This window comes from Pteropus vampyrus, unplaced genomic scaffold (genome assembly GCF_000151845.1).
Source record: "Pteropus vampyrus isolate Shadow unplaced genomic scaffold, Pvam_2.0 Scaffold41, whole genome shotgun sequence".
NCBI classification, from domain to species: Eukaryota; Metazoa; Chordata; class Mammalia; order Chiroptera; family Pteropodidae; genus Pteropus; species Pteropus vampyrus.
This window is the reverse complement of record NW_011888822.1, coordinates 4,253,541-4,274,413: the sequence shown is the minus strand read 5'-3', so window position 1 is coordinate 4,274,413 and position 20,873 is coordinate 4,253,541. Positions and strand designations below refer to the sequence as shown.

General features: G+C 37.5%; 1 protein-coding gene and 1 long non-coding RNA gene across 4 annotated transcripts in view; one reads left to right on the top strand and one right to left on the bottom strand.

The window, feature by feature from the left end:
• LOC105290987 overlaps positions 1 to 20,873 on the bottom strand; it is a 39,588-nt gene extending 18,715 nt beyond the window's left edge. The window contains exons 1-2 of one of the 3 annotated variants that reach the window (XR_895797.1): positions 20,852 to 20,873; positions 17,475 to 17,587 (exon numbers count right to left, since the gene is read on the bottom strand). This is a non-coding gene — a long non-coding RNA (uncharacterized LOC105290987). The other 2 variants (XR_002779906.1, XR_002779905.1) reach the window with 2 other exon arrangements.
• Positions 20,457 to 20,873, top strand: part of THOC7 (THO complex 7) — a 22,194-nt gene continuing 21,777 nt past the window's right edge. The window contains exon 1 of the mRNA XM_011358453.2: positions 20,457 to 20,593. The gene's annotated coding sequence lies outside the window, so the exon portion shown is untranslated. The remainder of the gene's footprint in view (positions 20,594 to 20,873) is intronic.

The following is a 20,873-nucleotide window of genomic DNA, read 5'->3' as shown; positions in this document are numbered from 1 at the left end:
TGTTAAATAAACCTAGCCAAGAAAATTGGCTGATTTGCTATGAAGAGTTACTTAGTATGCTGTTTATCTCTGATTTATGACTTAACGAGTATCATTAGTGCATTTTTTCAATACTGCAATTACATGTGTGAATATACATAAACACTTAGTACAGTGTCTGACATACATTCGGTGATTGATAAATGATCATTTCCCTTCTTCTCCATCCCAATAGCTACTTCAAGTATAATCTTATGCTGTTTGATGAAAACAAAGATGATTGGAAAAAAATGTTAAGCCTGTGAGTAGAGGTTGATTTTAATTACAAAGAATATTTTCCAATCTGGGAGGAAAGCCATCTAAAATGTTAGAAGCCAGAGCCAAATGAAGATCGATTGCCAGTTACACAGTTATAAGATTATCCCATTCATAAAAATCTGACCTGACACAACCTTCAGGAACACGAATTCTGGGCAAGCAGAGAAGCCACTGCTCACATCCTCTGATAGTGAGCTGCAGAGTGGTGCCTTGGGACTCACCTTCACTTCCCCTAGGTCTGGCCACATGGGATTCTCTAGAGCCATTATTTGTAGCCAAACAATAACATGCCCTCCGACTGCTCCTAGAATGTTTTTTTATACTTTGTTAGAAAACAATTCACTGGCATCTAAGGAAGAATTGTTCCTACTGAGGCTATTTGTTCTCAGGCCTCATCTACCCACAGGGCTCCATTTCCTACTCAAGACATTAAAAAAAAAAAAAAAAATCCAATTAACACGATTGCAGATACTGGCTTTCATATGGGGACATTTCACACTAACCACGCAGAGCAATTCTGTGCCATGATCTTTACATTAACTAATTAATGTAAATATTTCAACCACTGTTCATTTAAATATCATGTTCCAAAAAGTCTCTCTTCTTTGACGAGTTCTTCTGAGATGAAAAGGAACATGAATACGGGTCAGTTACTTTACTGGGTATACTTAGAGTATATACTTAGATATCTTACTCAGTCTCAATAATCAATTATAATACCTACTTTGTTGATGGGATGGGTTTTTCCCAGAGTAATTTTCCCTTTAACTTCATGGTATCGTCCTTAACAGTAGGCAATAAGGTTAATGCTATAATCAGATATCACAATGGCACATACCACTTTAGCCACTATTCAAATATAACACAGACTATAGAACAGCTGAGGTAGAAAAATTCAGGCTTGAAAATTAGTGAATCAAACTCTGGACAACAATTTCTTTTAAAAATAAGTTCTTTTACAATGTTTAACATAAATATTCTTTTAAAAATATCGTTCTTTTTAAAATGCTGAGTGAAAAGAGCCAACCTCAAGAAATCACATTTATAGAACATCCCCAAATTTTCAAAATTATAGAATTGGAGAACAGATTAGCAGTTGCCAGAAGGTAGGGACTGTGAGGATAACAGGAATGACTGTGCCTATAAAGAGGTAGCACTGGGGAGATTTTTGTAGTGATGAAATAATTCTGTATCTTGACTATGGTAGTGGTTACACAAATCTACAAATGATATAAAATGACGCAGAACTACATACTTTATGCCAATGTCAACTTCCCGGTTTTGATAATGTATTATAGTTAAGTAAGATGTAACCAATGGGAAAAACTTGAAGAGTAACCAGCAACTTCCTGTGAATCTAAAATTATTTCAAAATAAAAATTAAAAATAGCTAAATGTATATTGGATTATAAACATTTCACAGAATGGATTCAATCTGTAAGATTAAATAGTACCCAAACCTTTGCAAATATATTTAACATGACTTCCCATTTTGTATACAGATTAACTACCAATTATCTTGACAGAGGCAAGCAGAGAGTGGAAATGGAGTAGATCACAGTAGGTTTTGCTGTCAGGATGCTTTCTGTTCATGACAACGTCAGCAACATGGACCACGTTAGCAGCCGATATCTAGATGTCTCATAAAGGGCAGGTAGCATACAATATGTAAAAATAAAAACATGAATTCAGAGACTTCTTATATCCTAAAATCTGTAAGATTTTGCCATTTAAAGATTGAGAACCATGGCACAGCGTATTTTAAACATAATTTAAAAATAAACATTTTGTGATTTCTATACGCTAATCAAGATCCCATCGAGCATATGATTACATATAATTTACAAAATACATGATTAGACTTATATGATTACCAAAAAGGAGTTTTTTGTTTGTTTGTTTTTAATGTACACATGGCATTAGTTTCTACTATTCAAATATCTCTCTGGCTAAATTACTATAAACTGCTGCACTATGTCAATAATAAATAGGAGACAAAAAGAATTCCAAAAGCTAGAGGATTCAAATTAAACAAAGCCAGTGTAAGTTATTTTCACTAGGGCTTTACACAGAGATTTTTATCACCGATTAATACATAAACATTCTGAGACTACATCAAAAACATGACTCCCTGATTCCCTGTATCTCACGCCCTGGCTCAACACTGGTTCATAATGACTCGGAATCTAAAGAGAGGTTGGCAGCACTTCATAAATACCTTCCTGTTCGCTCCTTTCTGCAGTGATGCAATTTGACCTACATTTCCACTGCCCATTGAAACTTCATAGGAGGGGGAAGAGGAGAGTTTTTCATTTATCCTACCCTCTGATTAACTAGGACAGCAAATGCCACTCAAGGGACTGCTACTGGGTAGAAGCAAAGAGGGGAAAAAGTCATGCCAGCAGAAAATTCCATAGGAGAACATTTAGAAATATTGCATTCTCTGATTCTGCAAAGAAACTGTCATGGCTTTACAAGACAACAGCAAGGAAGAGTTGCCCCACTTTTATACTATAATCAGTTCAGAACACCGAGGCTGCTTTATTTACTTCAGGCCCCCCAACAAGATGAAAATTAAACTTAAACTATAGACTTGTCTTTGCCGTAGTCTTTTTTTAAATAAACTTTTAATTTTAGAATGGTTTTACATTTACAGAGAAGATTATACAGAGTTCCTATATACCCTACACTTGGTTTTCCCTATCATTAACTTCTTACATTAGTATGCAATATTTGTCATAACTAATGAACCAGTAATGACACATTATTATTAACTGAAATCCATACTTCATTCAAATTCCCTTAGTTTTTGCCTGATGTCCTTTTTCTGTTTCAGGATCCCATCCAGGACATCGCATTACATTTAGTTGTCATGTCTCCTTATTCCTCCTCTAGACTGTGAGTTTCTAAGACTGTCCTTTTTCAATGACCTTGACAACAGTTCTGAGGAGTACTAGTTAGGTATTTTACAGAAAGTCGTCAATTTTTTGTCCAGTGTTTTTCTCACGATTATAATCGGGTTATGAGATTTGGGGAGGAAGACACAGAGGTAAAGAGCCATTCTCATTACATCATATCAAGGGCACATTCTATCACTGTTTATGTTAACTTGATCATCTGGCTGAGGTACTGTAAGGATTCTCCACTGTAAAGTTATTATTTTTTGCCCTTTCCATACTGTACTCTTTGAAAGGAAGTCATTATGCACAGTCCACATTTAAGGGATGAGCAGTTATGTTTCATCTCCTTTCAGGGAATTATCGACATAAATTATTTGGAATTCTTCTACATGGAAGGTTTATGTATTCTCTCTCATTGGCTTACTTATTCAATCATTTATTTATATCAGTATTGACTCATGAATATTTTTCATTATTATTTTATTATATTTACAATACATATTATATATGTTCATATTTATATTAGCATTTTTATTACATGTTATATGTATCTTGTATATTTTATTTATATTTACTTCACAATTATTTCTATAAGTATCTTTATTCTGTGGCATGATAAATCATGAACAGAATGCTCAGTAATCAAACTATCATCTGACTGGCCAATAAATTATCATAATGAAGTTCCTCCAGAAAAAATAAAAATTAAATTTTTTTTCTGTCAATAGGGTAGAGGAGAAGAAATCTAAAATTAAATGCAGTATGCTTGCTGTTCTATACAGTAACGTTTCTTACTGTCTCTCCCCAATTACCATTAAATGTTATTTCTTTTATGTCAGCTCCTAATTACATGAACTAAAGAAAAAAATATCAGTTAGATCTGGCTTTGAAATACAAGTGATGACTTATAGTAGCAGCTACACCTTCCTAGTTATGGTTTGTATAGTTTAATGTTACACAATTTTTCCTCATTGAGACTCAACTAATTAGCCCAACATAAGGACAGAGCCAGGAGCTTCTTGGGAGTAGGGGTACCTAGTGGGAAGCAAACAGATTTCTGCAGGTAACAGAATCACACAAGTTGGAGTTAATGCCCTGCAACACACACAGGATATGCTTAAAATCTTTAGTAACCTCAGACTTTTTTTTAATAGAAAGTAGGCCAAGGCCAGCACCTAATAACGCTCTTCTGTCTTCTTTTTTTTTTCATTCAATCTGATTAATACTTACGTTCAACCAACATTTCCTGAGCCTCTACTATGTACAAGACAGCACACTATGCCTGGTGCTTCCGATTAATCTAATAAATTAGAAAAAAATTAAGAGTGCTGTTTCTATTTTTCCCTCTTGGCAGAGATGCTAAAGTTGATGGAATATAAGTCAAGCCTTTAAAATGCTGAGGACACAAAATGGTTTGGAGAAGCACATAGTTTAATGTCTACCTTTATAGTTGTCTAATAACATATTAGAAAGAACAGATCACAACTTCCTTATCTGTAAAACAGATATAATCAAACTTACTTCTCAAGAAGAATGCATGGAGAATTCGGTCCTAGCACACACAGTAGTTCTATAAGTATTAGCTCATGCTTACATTTTAAATTTCATCATAAACACATCTAGGAAACACCACGACTGCCCCCACTAAGGTGTTTCATTGCCTTTTTTTTCATCTCTAATTTTATTATTTTTGCAAACCCTAAAATCATAATTAAAAATATGTCATTTCCTATGTCCCAGTCAACCTGTCTTTGATAAATAAAAATGCACATTCATTCAAGACACACAGGCCAGAATGGATAGGACATATTAACAACGATACAGCTAACATTGCTGGAAAGCTTATTTTGTGCCTGGCACTGTGTGGATGTTGCACAACATGCCTTGAGATAGATATTTTAATTATCCCTAATTTCCAAAAATGAGAAACAGGCCAAAGAGGTAAAGTAACTGCAAGATTGCCACCCATTTGGGATAGGCAATCTACCATTACAGAAAAACAGGAACAAACAACAACAGAATTATACCAAACAACTGAATGTAAACGTCCTGATTCCTAAGCACTGTTGCGCTGGGTACTACAGTGGAATAAAACAATCAGCTAAAATGCTTCCTTTCCTCAAGACACGCAAACTGGGAGAACGGCTTTGGACACTTCTGTCCCCAAAAGGGACTCCAAACTGGGACTTCCTGCTTTCACAGTATTTGCAATAAATAAAATCCATCAAGGTCTCACTACAGCATTTTATAGAAAGTAGCGACTCCCTGGCCTCAACTGCAAGGCTCTTTAATCTCTGGTCCCAGTTCATACTTCAGGACATTTGCACTAGAGACTGCTTCTAGACCTAGCTAACTTTTTCATTATTCAGGTTAGAAATCACTTAACTTTTCATCTAAGTGGAGTTAATCCCACACTCGGATTCCCTAAAATTGGTTTAAGAGATCTCCAGCCTGCTTTAATGTCAACATTCTCAGCATGGGCATGAATGTTGTTCATATCCTGTATGAAGGACCTTCTCCTCTGAAGGTTATACCCTCACAAAAATCACATAAAGACCTGGAGAAGAACAACTGTTTTTTGAAATTAAATAGAACAGGATTTAAATCCTATTTTCTATTTACAAACTGTGTAAAGCAAACAAGTCATTTCACTTCCGTGAGGATGAAGAAATGACACAAATAAAGCACAATGCCTGAAACTTACTAAGTGCCATTATTACTATCATCTCCATTATTCAGATAAAAAACTGAGACTCCAAGTGGCCAGATACCAAAGGTCACAGAACCAATGAGTGAATGGTAGAGGTCGGGCTTGAAACCAGTACTTTTCCTTCCTTCTACAGTTCTTTACTGAGTACCATTATTAAGCACCATGCTTGGTGCTGAGGACATAGCTGAGAAAAAGGCAGTCAAGTACTCTGCTCTCATGAGGCTTATATTCTGGTAGGGAAGATAGACACCAAACCTCTACACAGACAAATTGAAAGGTGCCTGGACAAGAGCAGGGTGCCCAAATCCAAATGGCTTTTAAAGCAAGTAACAAGATCTCTGGATTTTGTCAGGAAGGTCGGGGAAGGCTTCAGTGAAGGGGTGGCATTTAAACTAGGACCAGGAGGCAAAAGAGGTGTTTGGAGATGAGGGTGTCAGCAGTCAAAGGGAATCTCAAGAGAAAGACTTTGGAGAAGCATGCCAAGTCTGAGGAACTAAAAAGCCAGAAGAGGCTGGAGATGTAGTTGGGGCCTGATCAGAGGACCGCTGAAGATGTGGTAAAGGTTTTAGAAGTCATCCACCTGTGAAGCAATGGAAAAGCACCAAAAGATTGGCTGCCCTTGCTGAAACAGTAAAAAAGGCTCACTCTACCAAAGTCACTCTACCAAAGCTGGACATGGCAAGTATAGACTTTTGATAAATATGTGGGCTATATGAAAGAATCTCTGGTAAAGACAGACTAAACCATTTCTTTTTAATCGCACAGCTGATGCTTCTATTAAAGTACCTACTGCTGATTATTATAGTTGGGTGTGGACCTCTTTTCACCGGACATAGGTTTCTGAAAAGTTGAGCAAGCATCTTACTTATTTTTCCATCTCTCAAAGCCAAAAGCTCAATAAAGCTATGGATTGAAACAGACCCTCTTTTAATAACTAAAAATCTCTTCTTAGATTGGCTGAGTAAGAATCTTTTTGCCAATTCATCTCGCCTTAGTTAAATAGATCTGAAGATCTATAATACGTAAAGACTTTTTAAAAAAGCATCGCTTTTCTTTTGCAGCTTAACTTTAACAAAAACTCATTTCACCAATGTGTGATTAAAAGTAAAATTTTTATATTTTATAAATCACTTATGTAGCTCACATGCCATTTTTTTTAAATCTTAGTTTAATTTTAACCATGAACAAAATGCCCCCAAAGATCTTTCAGTGATTTTCCAATACTGCTGAGAATTGTTCAGATTCTCTCATTGAATATTTAATTACTAAGAGTAAGGTAACTGTTTAGACTACTTATATTAAAAGATGGAACTGAGTCATATCAATAGTTCACATACTTTAAGGTTTATTTTGGGATTTCAGGAGTTGAGAATGAGATAAAATGATACGAATATGCTACTGGAGTATGCTAGTAATTTTCTGTTTGATTCCCCTTTCCATCCCCAGACCAATTTTTCACACTGCTCTGTGCCCCGAAAGGCTCACCTCTGTGGGTAGCATCACTGAATTCATGTAGACAGGTGGGTTTGGCCAGTGGAAGGCAGTGGAGGGAGATCAAAAAGGGAGGAAAGAAAGTAGGGGAAGGGAGTAGTGCTTCCTTATTCTCTCCCTGTTCTGGGCTACATTTTCTGGCAGTGGCTGAATTCCTTCAGGACTGTAGCTCCTGTCTTTTGACTCCTCCTTTGTAACTCCAGCTCTCTCCCTAGATTCCAGGAATGAATACTATTTCTTCTCTTCGCTCCTTTGGACCTAGCAGTGATAACACCTTCCTATTGCTATTAGTTTCTGGGTGACAGGAACCCCATTTCACCCTTAACTCTGCCTATTCCTCTGAAAATAATCCCTTCATTAAAGACTCCTAAACCATCTGCTCTGTTTCCTGCCAGATCTAAGAATTCAAACCATAGACTTATAAAATCAGCAATCTCTCTCCTTTGCTTGTGAGCAGTTATTACAATGGTTATTCATCTTCCAAAGCAATTCCTTCACACCAAGCACTGCATGTAAGCTCTTACAGTTCTCAGGCAGAAATGACACCTTTTAAACTGGTCAGTGCAAGAGAACATGGGAGGTGCTCCTGAAAGACAGCTGGCAGAATCAACACTTAAAAATTCTCTAGGCAGGAGTCGGTTACACGTCAAGAATAAAACATTTACAAAGAGATGCCACTTCCTCCTATTTCTCCCTGGGTTTCCTCTTGCTGAAGGCTCAAAGTCAGCACTGTATTTTTACCCTGAATACCAATAAGTTGTATCACGGCCTGAGGAAGTTGCCTTGTGTGTCACCACTTTGCTAGTTTTTCAGACCTAAGGATCTGCTCACAACTGGCCAAGGCACACCATCTTGTATTACTAGCCACCTGCCCATGAGCTTTCCTTCTCTCTCTTTCATCCCAGAATAAATCTTTCTTCTGTACTAAGGTAAAAGATGAGCAGAATGAGAAAATTCTGCTTCGCTCTGCCTTGCCTGTCTCTTTAACAGATTAGCACTTTTCTTTTCCACAGGAGAGGACAGGCATATGCTTATATCATAATCTGCTCTGAGCTCCTTCTTCGGATTTTTCTTTCACCAAGGCAACTGGATTTGAGGTTAGATGTTAATTGGAAATCACCTGGGAATCTCTAAACACTCCACCTTGCTTTCACTTGATACAAGTAACCTGAACGTTACTATGTTTCTGAATATTGGGGCATTCTTCTGAATAAGAGCTGATTTAAAGAATTCTTCCAGGGAGTTGGTAAGAACTGATGTGGCTTATGTAAACAAGCTATTTCAATAAGAACTCCAAATGTCTCTGTCTGTAACCAGCAGGCTTTCAGAGCTGACAGAAAGAGTTGCTAAGATAGAGACACAGGCAGACAGGCGGCAGTCTACAGAAAAGATGTTCTATTACACTTCAGCCATGGCTGGCTAAAGGGAAAGGTAGCTTTCTTCTTCAATCCTGCTGGAGAAGCCTCTTTCTTCAACCTGAAGGCAACACCTGAGAGAGAGAGTGGGATTAACAAAATTTGGTTCGCACTATATATCTATTTCTACTCTTTACCCTTAATTCTAAGCATTTGTTTCACAGGATATTTTATTGGGGAACTGTTATAAGCACCAGGCTGGATATACATCAAATGTTAAAAGTAGTATCTCTGGGTAGTAGAAATATGAATAACTTTTATTTCTTTCTGTATATTTGTGAAATTTTCCAAATATCTATGATTTTTGCAATCAGGGAAAAAATTATTAAACAAAAATTCCCTGTAAGTATTCAGGAATTTATTTTCCTTAAGAACCAAATTTATGTAATGCTTGAAACTCAAAATTCAAATTACATTTCTTAGCTTTTGTGTATTTTAAGATTTTCACTAGTCTAATAATTTTATGAACATTTAAAAAAATTAAGAAACCATTCAAAATGTGAAAAACAAAAATGTTGAATTGGATTAAATGAGTAAATTTTTTTCTGGTACACATCAGGGCCTTAACTGAGACTATTTAGACTCTTTAAGGCCAAAATTCACTATTTTCATACTTTGAAGTACTCCTAATACACATAAAAAGGAACAGAACTGTTTCTCTTTGTAAGAACACCATACAGATGATATCATATGCAGTTATATGGCTAAGAGACTACAGATAAAAAAACAGACTGGTGTTTCTTCCACTACAAATGCTAGCCAATAAAAACTTTCCAATCTACAGCTGATTAATACTTGACACCAGATCTATGGAAAAGAAAGATAATTGTTGCTGGCTGTTACCTAAAACAACAGATATACTAAGAAACCTACCTGCCTACTACCAATTCGTGACTGCTGTTTACTAAGACAACTGATTTTCAATTTAGCACTACTTATACTTTTAAACAGAAAACTGTAATACTATCTTTTCTAGGAGCTACCTTTCTCATAATTTATAATAGCTGAACATGTGTTATTCACTGTCCTGCAGTGTTGAAATATATTAACAGAGAATCCTGGAAATCATAAACATCTTTATTAGCTTCAAGAAGCTAGTAAATCTGAACAAGTGATTCCTTTTAAACTGTCCTAATGTAATGGTAAATGGTCTGTTTTCTAACTTTGATTTCTGAGTGATTTATAGTTATAACTATCAGAATGATAATAAACAGGTCGGGGAGTGGCAGGAATAGAGAATGGGTCTTAAATATTTCCTCTTAGAGCTTCTAAGAGGAGCTATGTACCAGACCACTTAAAATTCTTTTGTGTTCAGTACATTAAAATTTAAAGACGCCAATAATAAAAAAATAAAGAAACAAAAAGCACACATTTTGCAATGTAAAATTTTGCTAGCATTCGTTTCAGGATTAAGTTCAAGGATTCTAAACATTCAAATGTCTGTAAAAATGAGACCATGAGACAAACCAGAAGTGTAAGAGACAAAAGAGTTTTTTGACTAGTGTTAATAGAATATGGTTAGAATCTACAGAAATCAGTGGACCAAAGTGAAAAAGACAATTTAAAAACTAGTGTTAAATGCTAGGACAGGGTCCTAAAAGCTAGAGAAAAGCTTGGGATGTTTCTGTTTACAAAAAGGTGTGGCCAAATGAGAACTACTATATTACCACTATGAGTATGTTGATAGTTCAGACTACAATGAAACTTTAAAAGTGTGGGAAAAGAGCCTAACATACAGCTCTATTGTTAACAGAAAAGTGCCTGAAGACCCTAATTAAACAAAAATGTCAAGTGTGCCTTTCAAAATCTCTTGTAGTGGTAGGCCTAAACAGCAGAAAACAGAGCAGACCATTTAAAAGAAGAGTCCAGGGGCTGGGAGGACAAGTGACTACATAGCAAGGTGGTAATTACACCATGAGGAAGTAAAAAAGGCCAGGCTGAAAGGCTCCAAGAAATACTTCAAAACCAGCTAATCACTGCAAGAAGGGTAGGGTAAGTCTGCTCTTCAACTGGGTATCTGTGGGAAAATGAGAAGATGCTGGGCCTCCAAAGCAAGAATAACAAGAGCAGCTGATAATGACCAAGGTGACTACTAGATACCTCCCTTACGCACCAACATCCCCACACTCACAAAAGCCAAACATGGGTTCACCCATCTCCAATTCAGCCTGGAACCTTTAGAAAACAGAAAAGGGGCTTCTGTAGTTGATAAACCACTGTTCTAGAAACACCCTCAGCAAAGGCATGGGTAGTTAGAACACTTGGGTTCCCCTGTGAAAAGTCCTATGTTGCAGGGGAAATTGTTTGCCTTTTCTAAATCATATGTTCAACTGAAAAATAGGGCAAAAACTGCTTTTCTCTGACTTCAAAAGATTAGAGTATAAAACAGGAGTATATATGTGAAAATGCTCTGAATCAAAAGATTAGAGTATAAAACAGGAGTATATATGTGAAAATGCTCTGAATAAAACCACATTGGATTTTGCCCAACATAGTAACATAGTAACATTTGAAACATGGTTTAACTTATACTATAAAGGCTATATAAATGTTGGTTGGTCCTTTAGCCTATGAACTGTAAGGTCTAAAATGTTTAATTTAAAGTATCAGCAAAGCTGCAATGAAAGCAGCCAGACACCAGGAGAAGAAAGAAAAACAAATACAGAGCAGTCTGGAGCAGTTTAGAGCAGAGGCCAATAACTATATTTATCTCACTGTATCCTAGGGGATCACTAGGCACTGGGTAAAAATGTTCTTAACAGGGTTAAATTATAGACCGTATGTTTTTCTTTAAAAATTGGGCAAATGTATATGTATTAGAAAAGATTACCATGTAAAAATGAATTATATTGTACTTACAATGGTAAGCACTGATCAGCTGAAACGGAAATAGATGGTATAGAATCACAAGAGCTCTTCTCAAACTGGGATGTAAGAACCCTTGGAGGCATGTGGGGTTGGGAGGGAGAAGGGTGAACCAGGGATCATCAGGATGTTGCAAACAGGTAATGCATAAATCAACTCGCACGTAGCGGCCCCCAAGTGTTCGGATAGTGGACACCTGTTGGTTTTACCAGCCCTACATCCTCTCTCCTTGATGAGCAACTCCCCTAGCAGATACTTTCTGGGTGAGGTAGGAACCAAGGTACCTGCTAGGAGCCAACCTGGGTCTGAGAGATACTTTCTCAGTAGAAAGTGGGGTCAAAAGCAGTTGGTCGCAGAGGTTAGTAAGTCCAGCACCCTAAAAAGATTATCCATTGAGGCCTGCTGCCTGGATCCCTGAAGCTGTTCTTGATCTGATCCATTCCAAGGCTTGGTTATTCAGCTCTATTGTCAATTCTGGGAGCCACACCACATTTTCCCAGTAACGTCCTTTTTAGCTTCAAGTAGCCAGACTTAGTTTCTACTGCTCACAACCAAAGACCTTTAGTTGATTAGCTATTATTTTGAGTCTAGAAGAATCCATTTTCTCAAAGATTTGGGAGGTAAAATTTAATTTGACTGGTAAGCAATTTGTTCATTTGATAGTAAAATGAAGGGATGTACCATAGAATGGAACGAAAAATTCATGTCAAATATTAAGATATTGGATTTTTCTTTTGAAAATTTTTAAAAAGATATGCTTCTTCCTACTTCTCACTCTCTCTCCCCCATGCAGGTTTCTTTAGCAGTGGGATTAAGAAGCACTGGTATAGGGATAAACTTTCCCTAAGTTTTAGAATCTATCCCTAACTAAGTAAAAGATCTAGAGCAAGTTATTTAACATTCCTAAGGCTCACTCATCACACTCCTAAAATGGGAAAGATAATAGTTCCTACTTCATATAACTGTTATCCTAAAAGATAACACAGAGAAGCACTCAGCACTACCCCTCACAGGAGAGTTTATCAGTCATGGCAAATAAAGAGAGTTTGGTTAATAAAAAGAAGCAAGGGGCATACTGTTTGCAAAGATGGCCTCGACCATGCCCCACCCCCCAACCTCACCCCACCCAATCCCTATAGGCAAGACCTGTGAGATACACATGACAACATCTGCCAGCAAAAGGTGGTGTCTATTTACAACCCCTTGAATCTGGACTGGTCCAGTGGCTTGCCCTGGCCCACAGAGTGTGACAGAGTGACACTGTGTGACTTCTAAGCCCAAGCCTCAAGACATCTTGCTGCTCTCACTCTCATGGAATAAGGTGCCTCCATGTGAAAAAGTCTGCTGGTCTAGCTGCTGGAAGATGTGATTAAATAGGGCTCAGATGAGCTGTCCCAGGTAAAAGTCCCTAGACCAACTAGCTCCAACTGGAGCTTTCAAGTGACAACAGCCATATTAGTGACCTCAGGCCAGGCAAGACCAGCTAAAGAACTGCCCTGCCTCAATTGTGAACAAATGGTCACTGCTTTAAGCCACAAAGTTTTGGAGTGGGTTGTTGCTTCTCAACAATTGATAACGGACAGACATATGCTTCATGAATTGCAATATTTCTTCATTTTTTCATTTCATGCATTTCCTAAAATATTCTATGAACAATCTCAAAGCTCCAATGTCGCCAAATAACTACGTCATTGCCAGATGTGCATATACTTCTCATTCTTCATGACCAGGTCAATGTTTCCAACCATTACAACACAGAGCTCTGTCTCGGTCAGAACTGGGGAGTTTCAGGCAGGGAGTAGAAATACACTAAAGCCAAAACAACTTATGTGAAAATAAAGTGAATTTTTTCTAAAATTATCATAGTTACACCACAAGAATGCAGGTGCAAACACAGCTGAGCTGAAATTGAAGGTAACTGGCTAAGAGAAGAAAAATGAAACAAAATTGCTATGATTCATTCAAAAACTAGGAATCAAACAGATTCTCTCCCTTTAACAGTTTTTGTGTTTCACATTTTCTTCCATATACTTTAAAGATGACCCAAAGCCTCTTTTATAAATTTACCACACAACTGTCAAGAGGAAATGCCTGCCTAGGTTACCATCCAGTCAACAAATATTTGTGGAGCACCACCTCTATGCCAGTGAGTTGTTAGCCCCTGAAAACTTTTTTTAAAATAGCGTACATAGAGATACCAAGGGGTAAAGGGAGCATGACTGAGTGAAACTAGACCACACACCTCTCTTGGTCAAGGTACCTGGACTGGTTAGAGGGTTCAGGTTGGTGAATGTGGCAAACAAGGCTCCACCCTTATGCAGACCTATGACTAGAAGAGGGAAAATATTAGCAGCTAATATTATAATGATCATCACGGATATTATCACTATCATTATTGTTATTATTATATACCCTTACCCCTCTCATTTCTCCCTCCTTCGTTACTGTTTAGTATCTGTTACTGCTAAGCACTTGCACCCATTTAATCTTTACAAAAACTTAGCGAGGTGTTACACACATTTTATAGATGAGGAAACGAGGCCCTTACTGGATAAAGTTACACATACAGTAAGTGGTGGAGCTTGTGTTTTTAAACACTACCCTATAGTGCCTCCATACATATGAATTTATTATGATTTTACAGAATTTTCACGGGGGGGGAGGGAAATCCTTCACGGTAAGAAATGAGATACAACATACCATCTTTATCAATGTAAATGTCTGCATATGTGTGTTTTCACTGAGTTTCTTTTGAAAACTGTTACTTAGTCCTGTATGGAATATTTTCTTGCCTGTTGGAAGAGTCTGGAAAATATCTGATTATTAGTAATATAGAAATTTTTAAAGATATGAGAAAGCACATTTCACTCATTCAATACAACACATCAGTGAAGGGAATTAGTCATCTCAAGGAATGAGGGCTCAATTAGCCACAGATAGGGGATGTTTTCAATCACTATGTTTACTCTTAATAGCTTTATTATTTTTCCTGATTATAAAAGCAGCACATGCTAAATGAAAAAAAAAATTTTGAGAAAAACATTTTTAAAAAAGATCGCCCACAATCTTATTACCTAGAAATAACAAGTTCCTATTACTTGGTGTAGTATATCTTCCCAGATACTTTTTTTAGGTTTCTGTATACAGGGCTTTTGTCTGCCTTAAAAATCATACATTATACATATTTACATGCTATCCTGTTTTTTATAAATATCATTCTATATCAATAAATATCGACCTGCATCATCCTTTATAAAGACTGTACAGTATTTCACTGTGTGGATAGGCCCTAATTAACTTAATCTTTTATTAACAGACATTTAAGTTACTTTCTGTTTTTCTATTATAAAAAAATGGGGCAGTGAGCAGTTTGGTACACATATCTATGCACACTTGACCAAGTGTTTCTTTAAGATAAATTCCTAGATGTTGGCTTGCCATTTTATGACTCTGGATTTGTATTCCCCAAAGTGTCATCCAGAAAATATGTACCAAATTTACTTTTTTAAAAAAGGAAACCTTTAAATGTTAAGAGTAATAACATATTTTACATTTCTAATAGCTAGATAAAATGGCAAAAAAGTTAAAAACTGTACTTCATCCCAAAATATCTAAAATATTGATTCATTCTTCTAATATTACATCAGTTTTACATTTGGAGGGGGAAATTCTAAAATACCCAATAACTTCTAATGGTTTTATTTTCACCATAATGTGTTGTTTTGAAAAGCTAAAATACAAAAAGTACTTTCTGCAAAACAAGCAAATTAATAGAGAATGTTAAAAAGGTAGGAAGGGAGGCAAAAAATATATACCAACCAGTTATAGCAATTTCCAGGTCACCAAATCTGCATGCCATACAATGGCCAAGAGAGAAGGGTCAAGAGAGAGAAAAGGTGAAACTAAAAGCAGCAGCCCTCAGAGTTTTAGTGATAGCTGGATGAAATTACACTTAGACATATACATCTACATGCTCTGTACACACTAATCCTGGAGCTAATCTCCAGGGGTTAGTGCACAAGAGGAATCTTTGTGTGTTTTATTTAACCAAACAACACACAGAAAGGGGGTGGAGTAGGCCGGATACAGATTTCCTTAAGGTAAGAGTGTCTAGTTAGCAACCTGAGGGCCTAGTATCAATTACTTGCCCTCCAGAGCAAGGGGAAAATAAAAAGAACTTGAAGCATAAGACAGCACCAAAGGCACTGATTCTCCACAAGCCATAACACAAGACAGGGTTTGATCATCAAGCTCTACAGAAAACTGGACAAGTTGAGAACATTTTTATCAATAAACAAAATTTACTAGTGATATAGCAAAATGCAAAGAAGGGAAGGCCACATACTGTAACTAATAACAACTAACCTACTGGAGTTCCATCCTAATGGGGGAGGTGAGGCATTAGATTATACATGAAACACTTAAGGTGGCAAATGGCAGTGTGTGTGGTGGAAGGCGGGGAAGGTGTTAGTTGGTGATGCCACAAACCTATAGGCCTTATGAGTTTAACATTCTTCCGTGCAAAAGGTCAGCAAACTATGGCCTATGGGTCAAATTCAGCTGCTGCCTGTACATGCCATGAGCCTAGAATGGCTTTTACATTTTTAAATGGTTGAAAAAAAATTAAAACATATTTCTTGACACATTAAAAATTACACAAAATTCAAACATTAGTGTCCATAAAGTTTTACTGGAACATGGCCGTGCCCATTCCCTTATGTTTATAGCTGCTTTTGAGATACGCTGGCAGAGTTAAATGTGACAGTAACCTGGGTGGCTGGGAAAGCTGAGAATATTTACTATCTTGCCCTTTATAGAAAGTTTGTTAACCTCTGTCCTAGGCCTTAAGATCATGTCATTTTGAATGGATCACAGCTCCAAACCTGTGCATTCTTGTTGGTTTGGCTCTTGATATATTCAGAATTTAGATATAACCTGCCAGCCTAATGGACAATGCAATTCAATTGTTAAGACCACTGGACAGGTCTAATAGGTCCTACAGATGAAAAGCTATGAAAGACTTTTCTGAGTTGAAAGTAGGATGGTCCCAGAATGAGTATAAGTAAAAGGTTTCTCTTGGAAAGAATGTATTAGCTATCTCCTTCTAAAGATGAGAATGAAACCATCCTCAAAATGGTTACCACCTTTGAGTCTTCACTAGGAGCCTAGGACTGAGTAAAGCCTTTTGCTTTTATCTCATTTAATGGTCTTCTCTTCCAGGCTCAGAGAGGCTGACTGACTCAAGCTGAACACAACCAGAAAGCTCAAGGATTGAAGTCAAACCCAGGTTGTCTATACCCAAGAGTCTAAGCTTGTGCTCATAACTACTACCTCACCTGAAAGAAGGCGGCATGAATGCTCACCATAAATAGATGAGAGGAAAAGAGAAAGACCACAGAAAAAAAGTGGAAGCAAGATTATTTTTATGGCCATGAACTTTATGAGTAATTTATTCCTATATCTCTTTATTTTTACTCATAATGCCCTCTCTTCTTTCAATGTTTAAAGAAAGGAAAATACAATTCAGTTCTTCCATACTCTTTTCTCTGTTGAGAAAAACTGATGCAGGTACCACTCTACTTGTGGAGACCTTTTAAAGATGTCAAAATTAGACTGCAAAAGTTATAGGTGTAATTTCCACTGATGAAATCCCTGGGGGTACCTGTGAGGGTCCCATAAAGAAAGGAGTGAGCAAACATGTTTAGAGGTGGTAGACTAGAAAGTACATGTGCAGTTTTTCATTTAAATTTTTCATTCAAATTATAAGTGAAGAACAAATGTTAAATGGAATCTTACCCAAAGAGAGAGCTATGATGCTGGTGGGTGGCTACTGTTTCTTTCTACCCAGCATCCATGTCCTCAGCTTTGCCAACTGTACCACCGATTTTCTTCAACTTTCCCTCAAATGTCTACAATAAAAAGACCACTAAAATTTAACTTTTTAAAAACCTGATTTCAAAAAAAAGTTTCAATTTGTTAATATTTTCAATATATTTATTTGAAAATATATACATTGGTATCATATACCATGTTCATACATGTTCACTCAGATGTTTATCAGTAGTTACCCACATCTACCTTCTAACTCCTTCCTGTGGGAAAAATAAAGGGCTCAGAGTTCTATACAGGAAACTTCATGCCAGTCTTTCAACATCTCTACTAGGTAAGCTTTATCCACCTGAGAAACCTGAGGGTCAGGCAACTTAAGCAGCTACAGTAAATGAAAGAACCCAGATTTGAACTTCAGCCCCTTTTAACTCAGAAACTGTGTTTTTCCCATCAGCCTTACGTCTACCCAAGGCACAAAGACATTTCTTAGGATGATTACCTCCCAGTCAAATTGTAAATTTTCTAGAGAGTAATAATGACCAGAATGAACCATTTGCTCCAAGGGCCTAATTGTCAGACTCAAGTCTCTGCTTATAGACCATTAATCTATTTGTTCTAAATTTTTAGACATAATTTAAAAATGGCCACAAGGCACTCAGGATAGCATATCAAGCCCTTTATGTGGGTGTATGGTTTATCACCTAACAGGTGACACTTTGCTGTGGGAACAAAATGGAAGTGCTTTTGCACCTCTAAGACCACATGACTAGGCAAAGGAAAACTTTAAAAAGCAAGTATAAACACAACGATCTATTTTTCCTACTTTTTTCACTTAAGAATTATTCTAACTTCCATTTTACTTAATAAAAACACATATCTCTAACTATCTCTAACAAAACTATAGGGTCTCTCCCCAGAAAAATACACATACACAAAAAGTTTTGGTCACAACTATACAGGTTTAGGAATTTCCTGAAGCCCATTCATGGACCCTTAGAGGTCCACAGACCCCAAGATGACCCTTTCTCTAAAAGGACACTACAGAAATGCCTGTATCATTTTACAAGACCAAGGTAAAGACCATATAGCTAGTTCTCTCATCATCTGTTATAGCTTCAGAAAGCTAAAATTAAATAAACAAACTTCCTTAACTAGACTTCGATAGTCTCAAAGAAACCGCGAATCTAATGATTTGAGTAAATCACTAAATATAAGGTCATATAAGTTCAAAGTCCCAATCAGTTTGTTATGGCTTAAAATCTGCTACTTCTTTCTGCCCACAGAGATTTCCCTAAAAAAGAAAGAAACATTAGTATGGCCTGTCAGAGCTGGAGTCCTTCCTACTTTAGCATTCATGAACATGTTTACATATATAATTGATTACATGAAAAAGAGACCACTTCTAAAATTTACTAAAAGATGTTCTTTCACTATATATGATACAAATGGAAGTCCATTAAAATAATTCTTAAATGTTCAACACATAGATCTGTGTCAATGCAACTGTGAGTTAAATTATGTGGCTGACAAAGCAGATTTTTAAAAGTTCATAAAGGCTCAAATTTTGATGTGTTCCCCACTACTTGAGTTAAGAACTTTCAGAAAAGTTTATTTTCAGCTACATCCCAAACTTTAAAGTCCTTCCAATCTCTCTTGGTCTTATTACTTTAGAACATTTCTAGCACTGTCCAACAAAGTTCTAAGTTAAAAATGAACTTATAAAATCAGGCAGGACTCCAGCTATGAATAACAGATAGACTATCTCATGAAAATTTAACAGTTACAAGGGAGTGAAACTTTTCTATAAACATCATTAAAGATTATTTTAAATCACTAGATACTGTTTCAAAATCAGTATCACGATGATAAGACCCAAGTAACAAGTAACTTAAGAACATCATTTCACCACTTGACAATTACCTTTTAACAATAACGATTTCCACCAAAATGCCACTTGGGATACACAGATAATCAACTGATACTTTCAGTTTACGATTTGTAGTAGTACTTAAAAGTAATTCTTATTTTGGTTAGAGTATCTTCTTTCTTTCTAAAACCAAGAAAATGGGTAGGGACTGATGCAGATAGGTAGCCAATGTTTAGGCCAGTATTATTTCAAGCCAGGGGGGTTTCACACCCTGGGGGAGGGAAAATTATACCTCAGAATCTTCACTCAAAGTAATTTTTTTTTTTTTGTCTTTGTGTCAAGTCAAAGGTGCTAAATCTTCAGAGCACTGTTGAAGAGCATTATTGAAGTTTTGACCTCATATATATGAATAAAATTTTACATACACTGGTTTCTAGCTAGAGGTTAAATGAAACATACTCACTGTCATACATTTGCATTTACAACTCTTCCTCTTTGAAAGAAATGAAACAGGGAAAATGAACCCAACTTCAGTAAGGAAACTGAAACAATTAGATCCATCCTACATAATTGCTTCCTCCTGAATATGAAAAGGCAGGATATTTGGGGGACAGAAACATTGGAAAATAACTCTATGCTCAATAAAATATCAAACCTGGGTTCAAAACTCAGACACGTTGCTTGTGGCTAACTGAATTTATCCCACTGGAGATCAAATCAGCTGTACTGGTGCTTGCTTCTCACATTTCACCACCTAAAGGTTGCCATTAGTGAGAAACTGATCCAAGTTGAATCAAAGTGACTTTTGGGAAGAGACGCCAATATAATCTGTAATGTGCTCCGGAAATGTCTAATTCTACACGTAGACGTTTCTCATTTAGCATCCTCCTCCCCCTTCGCTTGCAACTTCCCCTTAAGATAAAGATAGTCACATAGACAACTTTTGAAAATCAGAAAAATAAATAAAACACCCCTCCCCTATCAACGACGGGATTCCGTAGCCCTGTTAGGATATCGGGCACAGCGCACTTCGTCGCTCCGCGAACTCTTTTCAGAGGTCGCCAAGTTTCTCTTTCTCCATTTCCCAGCACTCGCCAGTACCAATGAGGGAAGGGACGGCCGCCGAGGCCAGCACCAAGCGACCTGGAACCTGGGGCCTTTTTTGATTGCCGGCCGCGCCCGGCGCAAGTACCCGAGTTGGAGACCCTCCCGGGCGCGCGTGGGTGCTAACTTCGTGGGGACCCTCGCGCTACGTCCCATGGGTGCCCCTAGTCCCACGTCCTCGGGCTCGGCAGAGTCCAAGCGCCCTCTGCCGCTCTCCCCACCCCCAGGGGGGCGAGCCCACCCTCAGTAGCAGCAGTCGGGACGGGGGAGCGTGAGCCGCGGTCCCCTTCTCCGGGAAGGCGCGGGGGCCCGGGGCCCAGACCCCAGACGGCCAGCAGCCCCCGCCGCACTGGCGGCGCCCGAGCGAGCTCACCTGGCTGGCCGCGGCCTCCGGG